A 13,095-nucleotide genomic window follows, 5' to 3' on the forward strand; every position below is an offset into this window, starting at 1 on the left:
TTGATTCGTTGCTTAAATCAAGACCGAAAACTTGACCGGCCGATGTCATCTCACTGTGAACGAGCGAGTCAAGGACATGGGTTTGGGTTAAAGACAATTGTTTGTATTCCGCATGTTGACGACGTTATCGAGTTGGGTTTAACGTTATCGAGTTGGGTTTAACGGAATTGATTCATCAAAATCCGGTTGACGGAGCTGATGACGACCCGTCGTCGATTTGGCTCATGGATCCGGTGGCTTCTTCAACGGCCGCCCTGACGTCATCACGGCTAAGGATTCGGTTGATGTGGGTGCCTCTCAGACGGCGCGTGGGGTGCACTCAACTGATTCACGCGCTCTGATTCATGGAAGAAAAATTATCTTTAAATATTTTCCCTCAAAATTTTATCTATCTACACATATAGTCTCTCAAAGAGTAAAAGACTAATTTTTAAACTTAACCAGGTTAGGGCCAAAGGAGAAAACGTGATAAGGTTTTTAATCATAAAGAATGTTTTCTGATATTTTTTCGCTAAAGGACATCCACTAAAAAATCATGTAAACATAAAGGACGTTTTGTTGTCATCTGGTCTATTTTAAATTATTACAATGAAGCACTAATTACATTCATCTTTTGAAAAAAGTGATTGAGATGCTTTTGGTCTTATAATACTAAGAAAATCCACGTTAAAGGATAGATTTAAGTGATTTTGGTGCTATTTAATATATTTAATATTTAATTGTGCACGATTTAACATAGGACCACTTTATATTTTGTCATAAAATGCTTCAAAATATGAAATGTTATTCTTGTTATATTTCCAACTTTTATTTAAAAAATTTGTGCTTATATGTTTATGTGTGCATTGTATGTATGGGTCTATTGTGCTGGTTAATGCGATTTAGGCTTATAATTCAGCCGGATGTGAAAGGTGGCTGAAGATGATCATGTGAGACTATGATGATGCCATAAATGAAATTTGAGAGAACGATTTATATTGTTGATTCACAGCAAATCTTTCTAGATTTTCTCAATCGCATTCCATCTCTTCTTTAGAAAACTATGTTTTATTTCTCTTGGTCCGTTCATGTTTGTTCCCAAGAGTTCATGACACTATTGATCATATCTTTTTGGTGGTCGTTTGTCTGTATATCTTCGTAGTTATGATCACATTGATCAATTTGGTAAATTATTGAAACCTAAGTGCAACGTGAAACATGTATTGAAACAAGTTGTGGTTTTTTTAATAACTATTTACATTGGCATTATGCGTACAGTTTGTGTTATCAAAAATGTTGAAGCCAAAGTGAACTTTAATACTTAGTGTTTAAGGTAATTTGCTTCAATAATAGATTTTATTAATCAATTTTTGATAGTATGGATTTCTTTGTTTTTGTTACAGTTGTAGAATAAACTGTTATAAGTTAGCTCGTATAAACAGTTTCATTGAAGTTATCCAGATAATGCCATGGGTGCAGCGGCCAACAAGCACGGTCTTTTGAAGACAATAGTTCACGGTGGTTTTCTAGGTACAATCGGCTTTGTTTGAGTTTGTTTTCCATTTGAATCTTAACCTTAGATCGCAAATCGAGTTATTTTCATTCTAAAAATATGCTCATGACACTGCAATTATTTTTGATGTTTTCGGCCAAATTTGAAGGGTTTTAAGATCCTTCGCGTCCTTTTAATAATATCGATGGTTTTTGTTCATTTTTTTCTACAATTAGGTTTACTACATCAATGGTGACTGCAGTTGGGTCGAGAACAAGACAACAGAAAGGAGTACACTCGCACAACTGCATCGGTTTGATATGATTCCATTTTGTTCAATTTTATTATGATTAATTACTCTTTGATAGTAGTTTAGGTTGATTTTGATTCATTGATTTACTAAGCTTGTGATTATTGCTCTCTTATTATTGTATAGACATCCTTCTTATTACAGAGTTGTTGACTAACACAATTCATAGCTTGACAGAGTTTCTGCAGATAGATTGGTGAGTTTAAAATATTACCCCTAATTCGATTTGACTTGCAACTTAGCAAGTGAATACCACATTCCATATTTAAACACATCAATATCATTTGTTCTCTTATGAGTTTGGTAATCTTTCTTCAAAAATGTCTCGTGCATCTACTTGTTATGCTTAATTTGCTTAATAGATAATATAGTGCCTTAACTTTGTACAACCATAAGTGAACACAAATTGTTTAACTCGTTTATGGTCGTTCATTTACGCTCGAGAACCGTTCGTTTATATTGATAACAAACACGCACACTACATTTTCATATTGGACACACTTGCATATAGCTTCATTTTATTAATGTAACATTATGTTTTGTTAGGTAGTTCCTATGGACCGGATTGCAAGAATTAAGTTGTTGGATCGAGTTGCAAGAATGAGGATGTTGGTTCGGGTTGCAAGAATGAAGATGTATGTTCGAGAAGTTATTGTATATTGATATTATTTTTAAACATATATGTTTGTAAACAATGAAATCTTTTTATATGTTGAATGGTTATGTAAATTTTCATTGTGTTTTCTGGAAATTTATTGGGTTGATATATTTAAGTATATTTTGTTTTCTGAAAATTAAAAACAAATATATATATATATATATATATATATATATATATATATATATATACACTACTCTAATAAAATAATACTATTATGTGCCACTTGTCACTCTCTCAACCATCCTCACATTTTTAAACTCATTTTGTTATTTGGATCCCATGTAGGTCATTACCCAACCCAAAATAGTCTTATGTATATATAAAGCAAGTGTGTTAATGTTTATTTATATCTTTTTTTTTCTTTTTATATTTTAACGTCATGTTTATCTTTAAGTAATAAAATGAAGCAATTTAGCTATAAAAAACATGCCAAATGGGATTGAAGTGGTCAGAAGATTGTTTAATTATTTTTTTTAGTATTTTCAGTTATATAAAATAAAAGTCAATTAAAATACTTTCTTCTTTAAAAATTTTCATTATATACATTGACTACAATATCATAAATTTGTTTATCGACATACTAACCATTTAAATTTATTCTTTTGGTTTGTTTTGGAAGGCTAGAATCATGTTCTTCTTTTCTTAGCTATCATATATATATATATATATATATATATATATATATATAACTAGTTTTTATTCCCTGTAATACGAGATTGTTTTTTATTATTCATTTCTAATATTAATATATTTTTTTGGATTTTAATTTTATTTATTGTAAGGAAGTTATTAATATACTTAGGATTTGATGATGAAATGATTTCACAAATAAATGAGATATAACCCGGTTTAAGAAAACTATATGGGTTTGGTGAGACCCATGACCCGTTTTTTTTACTATAAAATTGTTTCCTAATTATAAATAGTATATTTAAAAAAAACGGATACTAATTTTTAGTATATCCCTATTTTATAGGATTTTCATATAAAATATTTGATGAGATTAATTTTTAATATAATGTGATGTTATAACCTGTTTAAAAGGCTATCTGGGTTTGGTGAGACCCATACCCGTGAATTCAGTTTAAATGCATGATAAACCTTCATTTACAAATAAACGGTTTGAGAGAATTTAATAAGATGTCGTTTATATATATATATATATATATATATATATATATATATATATATATATATATATATATATTTATTATAGTAATATTGTTTTGTAATATATGGTTGGCTTGTACTTGAAAGAACCCTTGTTTTCACATGGACATCTATATCGCTTTGTCAAGATTTACAGGCAGGCATTGACTAATTTTGATTATTGATAAACTAGGTATATTGACCAACACAACCGTAAACGTATTGTACAAGTAATTTTTTCTTATTAGAATATATTTGCGTAATGTTTATTTAGTAATTCCTATCATTTTAATATAAATTGTAATTTTATTAACAATATATGATAATTGTGTTGTCGATTGTATTTTGATAAATGTTCAAATTTTAAAATGTTCATCAATTTCCCGTGTAATACACGGGGCTCAAACTAGTATGTATATATATATATATATATAGGCGGATGATGCTCTTGTATGCATGGAGGCAAAAGGTGCGGTCCTCAAACCCATCTATTTATATATGTTAACAAATATGCAAAAGGTGCGGTTGCAGATATCAAAAGGTTCGTTGTTATTTGATGCGGTCATAGACCCGCACCTTTTATCCAAAATGACCGCACCTTATGGCCTCTTTTGTACTAGTGCGGTTCCCGTTCGGTTCTCGTGGTTACGAACCGTTGCACAGCCCTAGATGAGGGTAGTAATTAACACAAAATTTGTGTAACACCCTCAGTATTAGTTATTGGTGAATCAACAAATTTCTTAAGACGATAATAAAAAAAACACGGTAATTGACATTGTACCTTGTTGTTATGAAACGTATCTTTGTAACTTAAGCACATGGGACATTTTATTACGTAGAAATAAATTCAATAATTAACCAATATTATCCCGAAGATATAATATTATTGGTCACTCCTATACCAATTATCATTGTCCTCTTTTGAAACCACGTGTGCCATTGATGCGATCGAGGACTTTTGCCCCGATACAAAGGTCCCAAAAAGGTTCTCCATGGTTTGTAACCGGTTGGTTTGAAACCAAATTGTCGGTAGACATTAGTAATGGAGACATGGAGTAAACAATGGATGGGCCGAGGGGACAACATTGGAGACGCTTCCTGAATTAGAGATAATGATAATTAGAAACCCAAAGAAATAAAAATGAACAAAGATAAGAGAATAAGAACGTGCCTACCATGGGCAGAAAGTTCGGCCAAAAACGAGAGTCAGGAAGCCAAAGAAGGACAACGAATAGATATCACTAAATGGATGATCAAGATGGAACGATGAGATTCTTTTGGGTTGGGTGGCGAAAACATTACGTTGTATTTTTATTTTTTGAAATTTCTCATGTTCAAGAAAAAAGCTAAAAGAAATTATAGAGAAAAACTTATGAATATGAAATTTTTTATTTTCTTCAATATCATTCACAAATCACAACCTCTTGTTTTCAAATATAAACTCAAGAATACACCTTAAAAGGATCCACCAACTCACCAAGGAGACATGGGCTACTAAACCATAAGTCCATCACCTCACCAATTGGGCTTTGCTCTCTCTCTCTCTCTCTCTCTCTTTCCTTAAATAATATTCCTTTGTTTTTGTGCCCACTAATTTACTAAATGCATGGAATGTATGAATATCTTCTTACAACTTAAATCAAAATAAAGAAAACAAATTTTAATCAAAGTTATCCGATATTTTGATAAGTGAAAACAACATAAGATAAACTCAATCAATCAATCAAGAGGTTGAGGTTAATTTGACAAGAGAGATAGATTTGTAGTGTGTGTGAATATTTTGAAGTTTGAAAAAATGCAAAATAATGAAACATGATCAAAAGATACACAAGGGTACACGGACGTTTCAATCTTTAAAAGGTTAAAAATTCATCTAATATAGCATAACAAATGAAGAGATGTAGGTTTATGTTGAGTAGTCTGATTGTTCTCGGGCTTATGAGACAAGTTTTAGGTATGTTAAGCTAAAATGTTGACATAGCGTGCAAAATCCATAGTAATGTACCAGCGTTTCAAGGGTGTGACATAGAACGGGAGACGCCTTATTACATGCTTTAAGATACTTGTTGTAGTGCAGAGCCATATTAAAAAGTTTAAAATTTCTTATTATTCTTCTATTCTAACATAAATAACTAAAAAAATATCCCAATTAGAAAAGTAACATCTAGTTTAATTAAAAAAGATATTCTTCTTACAAATTTTATAACTTCTTTTGGGACTACGTGTTATTTATTTAAACAACTTTATCAATAATGTAACAAAAGAAAAACAAATGATTCCAATTTCCAAGTCACAATCCATTAAAAAATAAAACCTCTAATCATGCAAAATCATCAATAATAAAGGGATCCATTTTCCTTCTAACGGCGACGTTTATGTCTTTAATCACTATGTTTTTTTTATCTAACTTCTTCACGTAATAAGCCTTCTTGAACAATACGCAAGCTATCTACTCAAACAAACATGTCACATTTTTAAATTCCTTTTTGGATTATCTTCTTGGATCATATGCACGTTTGATGTTTAATATAACAAAGGCTTAACTTGTAAATTTACAAAAATACGTTGTATTTGTATAGGAGTGTCTTCGAGAATTCCTGAAAATCCGAGAGCTTGAGTCGAGTGGATAAATGGCCCCCTAAAATATATTTTTTCAAAGAATATATATAAAAAAGAATATAGAGACAATAATATAACTTCGTCCCCTCATCCCCGGGGAGAGTGGGCCCTAGGCTGCCTTCCTCCGGGTTGGCCTTGTATGTATGTACCACAAAACTTTTCAATTTCCATTACAAATTTAACAAAAATAACATTTTATCCACAATGTAAATATCTAACAAAGGTTTTGTAAGGAGCTAAAATGTGTTCTCTATATATGCTTTAAACTCCTTACATAATATAATACACTTAAGAAACCATTCAAATCGTCACTTTTCCTTGGTTTCTTGATCAAGTCTCGAATTGAAAACTCACCCAATATCAAAAGTTGTTTAGGCTTGAGTTTAAGTATACACGTTCAAATACTTAAGTTACTCAAAACATTACTCGGTATCAATTTATAACAACCTAAAATTAAGAATGCAAATAATCATATTTTCAAACTTTTACAAATTGGGGGTCACGAATTGTGACAATATCTTCTAACAAAGTTTAGCTTATACAAATATTTAGTGAAAAGATTCATCAATTGATGATTAAAGCCAAATGATGTTATTCACTTATTTGATAATTTCAACTTTTACAGAATTATTAATTATAACTTCCACTCATTCATTCAAGGGCAACTTTCCTAAAAGTTTATATAATAAATTGAGTTAGCTTTACTAAGTACACCATTTATAGATTTTTTTTACTACAAATAATGGTCATCAAAATGTGTCCACTTCCTTAAGCCCATTTTGGGCACATCACCATGAGTTCATAATCTCTTTCTAACCTAGAATTTAGGTATTAGAGGGGGTTGAAAACTTAAACCAATAACTCAATAAGTTGTGTTGATACATATCACCAAAAAAAAATGAATTAAGATGGCGACGAGCTAATATTGGATCCTAATTTTGTGTATACTTCAGTTGTCAGTCTTTGATGAAGATTGAACTATTTGCTCAAATCGTTGTGATGTTTCAACATTATATAAAAGATTCATTTGATCTGTTTTAGATACGAATCACATTTTTGTTTTCGCATAAAAGAGTATCCTCGTTTTTTTATTGGTTTTGTATACACACGAAATACTTTAAAATACAATATTTAGAAAACTATCCAAAGATTTGAACTTTGAAGTTGGTTCTAACTTCTAATATTATAATAATTTTCTTTGTATACAAACTGACAACTTCAATGTACACACATGACACATGCTTCCATTACAGTTTATGTAATTTTGTATCTCATAATAGACATCAAAAGCCAACACATGCATCTCTTACAAGTTACAAAATTGGATTGTACTTTTGGAAAGAGAACCAATTACATGTTTCCAAATCAACAGTTCCCGACAAATGTTTCATGAGTCACTTGTTTGGATGTGTTTAATATTTCCATCGTGTACCAACAACTTTATAAGTGCACCTAATAATTGAGTCTCCGTTAAGGAAATGGTATCCTTGTTTCATTTATGGCAGTTTTGAGTGTGATTAAAAACAACACATGAACCAAGTTGAAAGAGATAGAAAGACTGACCTAATAAACTTTCCCATTAAGTTGTTTAATTTGTTGATCATAGATCATGGCTCCGTTGACGTTGGGTATTCATTGAAGTTCGTTTTTGAGACTTTCTGGTGGTAAGATGTCTCCCTATTTACATGATAGTTAGTGAGGGGTGTGGCTCTATTAACGAGTGTGTGAGAGACGAAATTAGTTAATTTTTTAGTCAATTATTAAACAATTACACGTCACACCCTTTTTTTTTCTCTTTTTACTTTGTTTTTAACTAAACCAAGACACACATTTAATGGGTTAGTGAGAGTCCCGTGTCTACGTGACACTCATTTTTTCAGTCACTAACATCAACCACTATACATTTGTCTATTCTAAAAGGTCGAAGGTTCAAATTCTGCGAGATGCAGTTATGGATGGTTAATGAGAGTAGATTACGAGTCATTCTTAAAAACTTATATAATTAAATAAATTTACAATATAATCATTATATTACTCTCATGTTTGTAACTTTCTTAGCCAATATACTTATAAAAATGAATGATATGATTTTCGAATGTATGAAAATATGTAGTCCCTCCGTCCCATTATAAGTGTCCTGATTTGATTTTTCAAGTCTTTCTTGTTTAACTTTGACCGACAATATTTTTTTTTGTATTATATAATACTTGATGTAAAATATATGAATGGATTGGGTTTTAAATGTATTTTACATTGATATAATTTTCATCAAGTATTATATGACACGAACAAAAATATGCACGGTCAAGTTTGTAAAAGAAAGACTTAAAAAGTCAAACTAAGACACTTATAATGGGACGGAGGGAGTATATGTTTCTTAAGGTTTTTGTGCATATACATATATTTGATCACATAGAAATTATAATATATTTATTTATTTTTGTCATACAAAAAATCACAATAGGATTAGTTCTAGGTAGGAATGGTCCATGGGTAATAACGGCCAAAAGAAATCCAAGGTTGCATGCTTCATCACAGGCAGCACGCCGTATCACAAATCTATAGTGTGATTGGTGAAGCCTCTAATGTTGTCTAAAAACGAATAATAAGATTATTTTATTTGAGGAACCCACCCCCACCGTATTCTTTTGTTTTTAATATGAGAAAAAATAAAAGAAATATTACTTTTGTGGTACGGAGATAATAGAAACTGAAAAAAAAAACACTATTTGGAAAAATGCTTAAAAAAACCCAAAAAACCAAACAAAACCAACATAAAATAGGACGTTATGGTTTTATGTTTTTGTGGTAAATTCGATTTTGGTTTAGGGATGCGGTGGGGATCGATGGGTTTAGTTTGTTATGATACTGGTTCGGTTCATTGCAACGACGACGGGTTCTTTTTTCACATGAAAACATAACAAAAAAGTTAAGTCGTAATTTGAGCAAATCGTAGTATAAAACTGTATAAAATGTTTCTAATTATATTTTAGGTTTTCCAGAAATTAAAAAAAAAACCATAATCATTTATATTTGAGAAATGATCAATCGACAACTGTGAAGGTTGGTCCCTTAGTTTATACTCTATTAGAAATCAGGGTACGAATATTGTAACTTCTGAGGCGACTATCAATAATTATCGACCGCTCATGACAAATGTAATAGTGACAGTTTCATCGAAGAATTAAATACTGAATAGACACCGTGACGGAATTGTACCGCCGACAAAGTCTTTTTTTTCAGGTTATGGTATATGTCGATAACCAACTAAGGTTACCAACACTTTTTTTTTCCTTTCACTATTTTTTTATTTTTATTGAATTATGTTATAGATTTGTTGGTAATGTGTGGATAGTTTTCTTTTACATGTCAAGACCTTAACTTTTTAAATCTCTATGGAATGTATTTTGTGACACAGTTCAGGTTTCATTTATGGTGCAAATAAGCCAAGTTGTTTGCGCATTTATCGAGTTCGGATCAATAAAAAACTCGAAACAAGCTGAACTTTTTTAAGATTGAACCGAGACCGTGCCTCAAACTAAGCTCGTTTATTTATCCAACCTGACCTCGAGTCTTGCATGTAAAGCTCATTTAGGCTTGTCTAGCCTTAACAAGCCTTATGCATTTTTTATTTTTTTTTTCTCTTTTAACTTCTATGTATTAATTTCATACCACACTCGCAAGGTTGAGCCGGGCTTTGGCTCGTTTAAGGTACTACACGAGTTTTAGCCGATCTTAGGTTCGTTTGGTTTTTCTCAAAATATGTAAAAAGATTTAAAAGCATATATAAATTAATTAAAAATAATAATAACATTCCCGAGCCATACTTGAACTTACAACTCACGAGCCAAGCTCAAGTTTTATCACAAGAGCTCGAAACAAATCAAACTTGAGCTAGAGCTCTCATACGTCAGGACAAGCTTAACCGAGATAAGGCTTAGGTTGTTTACACCCTAGTTTCAATGTTTCATTAGACCTTAAATGTCAAATACTAAAAGTTAAAAGAAAAGTGACTTTTACATTGTGGGATTTAAGCATGTAGAAATTTGGTTTTCACTATAAATTTATATTTCAAATATTACTATACATTAACAATTTAACATCATGTACACTAATATTTTCGTTAGTCCACAAATACACAAATTATGTTTAAGATCATATAAATTTTCTAGACATGGATCAAATTTAACCTGCCAACATACGAACATGACTAATTTAATAATGCCCTAAGTCTCAATTATTTTCAAATTTTTATAATTTGTTTACTAAAAAGATCATTATATTCTTAATCTAATAACTCTTTATATTAATAAAATATATAAGTTTTCATTTTTCTTTTTATGAAAAGGTAAGATGATTTTATTTTATTAATAAGATAAGCCAATTAATGATGGGATCATGTAACCGACCTTGAAGTTAGGTGATAAGGCATGTGAGTTTCGATAATTGAGTTGAACCTTGCATCCAATATATTATAGCGTATCGCGTTTGCCCTCAACTTTCTTTTTCTTTTAGTCAACTATGACAAGTGAACCAAAACCAGTCAATTTCACATTATAATAATCAAACATATTAGGCCACACCTTTTTTTTTCAAATAAAAAGTCTTAGACCATTCCCAATGGAAAAAAAGAGGCCCTTAGTTGATCTTGATGATATGGCTTATGACATGGATGAGAGAGATATGAGAGAGAATGGAAAAAGTCCTTAGCCAAGGGCTTAAAAAGGGAGAAGGAAATGGTGTTTTGTGAGAGGAGATGTGGGACCCACATGATAATGGACCTTGTAAAGAAGAAGTTTTGATGTCGAGTAGCTTATGTGGCAATGAGTAGATGGGAAGGGCACATGGTTGCATTGTGGATGGTCTTACCTTTATAAGGCTGCCAACAAAACTCGTTGACAGGAGTTGCTAACGAGTCGAGCTAATCGCGATCTATTCGAGCCTGAACCATGAATGAATGTTGCTTAGTTATAGAGTCCAGGCTCGAGCCTTGTTGTGAAATTTGCTAAGGCTCGTCGGAACTTGACGAACCTTGTGTATTATTAAGTTTTACCTCTTTTGGACTTCTATGTATTAAGATTACACTTCACAACCGAACTCAAGCCGAGCTTAGGCTCGTTTAAGGTTTTTCTTAAAATAAACAAAAATAAAAATGCATATGAATTAATTAATAAATAATAAACGAGCCGAACTCGAGCTTTTAAAAAAGACCTCGAAACAAGTCGAGCTAGAGCCTGGTCGAACTCGGGCTCATCTCAGCTCGTTTACACGAGTCATTGATTTTGTAAATTTTACAACAGCTAGCAGCTAGCATTTTTTAAAGAATTGGGTTGTTGATAATATACATATATATATATAAACCATTTCTTATGGCAAACATTTTTCCTGCTGTCATTGTTATTTCAAAACATGGAGAATAGGAATAACTCATTAACATAATAGAATATATAACTTTAGCATTTTTTATGTCTAAAGTTAAAGAAATATGCTCATCAGGTACAACTAAAGAAGGTTAAAAAAATATCCACTACAAAAGAATGTATCTTTTTTATCTACATTTCTTTCTTGATTTAAAACCAGACCGACAACTTTTATTATTCATTGGTTTAACCGGTCAATCAAGTTTACAAAATAAGTGGCTAGCAAAAGAAGAATCGGATGCATAAGGTTGTCCAAAAATTTTCACACGTTAATCAGGTTTCATGACTTTTTTTTCCGTTGAAAACAACCGATTTATTTTTTTTGATCAATTAGTTTGTTTTCTCTGATTCGGTCCGGTTTTCAAAACACAATATTGACTCGATGGAGAAAATAATAATTATATTATAAATTACCCCAAGATTTATGGAGAATAGAAAATGATACTATTGAGAGGATTCTCATCCTATTCTCTATAAATATGTGAGGGAAGTTTGTAAATTATAGGGTGGGGTGATGAGTGGTTGTGAGTGTAAATTATAGGGTGGAGAGAGAAATGTAGTGATTTTTTGTAAATTCGGGGAAACATTTGGGGAAACATTGTTTTCCCTATTTATTTTTTAATATTTGTTGGATTGGTTGTGAGTAGATGAGAGAGAAAACTGTAATGATAAATGTATAAAAAATACTATTTAATTAAGCATGAGAGAGAAATGTAGTGTTTTTTAGTGTAATTATAGGGATAGAGATGGAGAACGGATCGAGAATGCTCTGAGAGAGAAAAATGCAAATTGACTTGACATATGTTAATCAAATGAGCATCAGAGTATCAAACTACCGCAACCGGAATAGAATATCCCTTTGGAATCTACCAATATGATATTCGGACCTACTAAGTTGTCACCATCATCTTTCAATAATACATATTTCTTATTATCCAGTCTTAATATTTACAATAAAACCCCTTAAACTATGTTAGTTTTACAAAACACACCCTTTAGATTTCAATTACATGTCACAATAAACAAGACATATGAAAAAAATATAACATAATGAAAATTCTAGGCTCGGGGTGAGTAATAAGCATGGGTCCTAATATATAAACTCAATAACCCGTATATAATTTAAAGAATTCTGATGACAATAAACAAAAAAAAAAAGTATTGTAACAAAAATGATCTAATTTAAACACTTAAACGGATAGTGAAGCTCTCCTAGAATTTTTGGAAATGAAGCTCTCGGTCACCTCTTTGTAATCTATGATTTCTAATATATCGTTCTAAACAGCAATAATTCTCAATCCGTTAAGTTTCTATTGAAACATTCTGATCACAAATGGGCTAATGGTAATGGGTATACTTGGGAAGTTGAACGTGTGTTTAAATGGAACTACACTAAATCAAATGTTAATTAGTTATTTGGTGTAAAAAACAAATTTGGGTTTTAAATTTAGTTAAAACTCTTTTA

This window comes from Bidens hawaiensis, unplaced genomic scaffold (assembly GCF_021521415.1).
Source record: "Bidens hawaiensis isolate Kalapana, Puna unplaced genomic scaffold, B.hawaiensis_p1.1 tig00007048_1, whole genome shotgun sequence".
NCBI classification, from domain to species: domain Eukaryota; kingdom Viridiplantae; phylum Streptophyta; class Magnoliopsida; order Asterales; family Asteraceae; genus Bidens; species Bidens hawaiensis.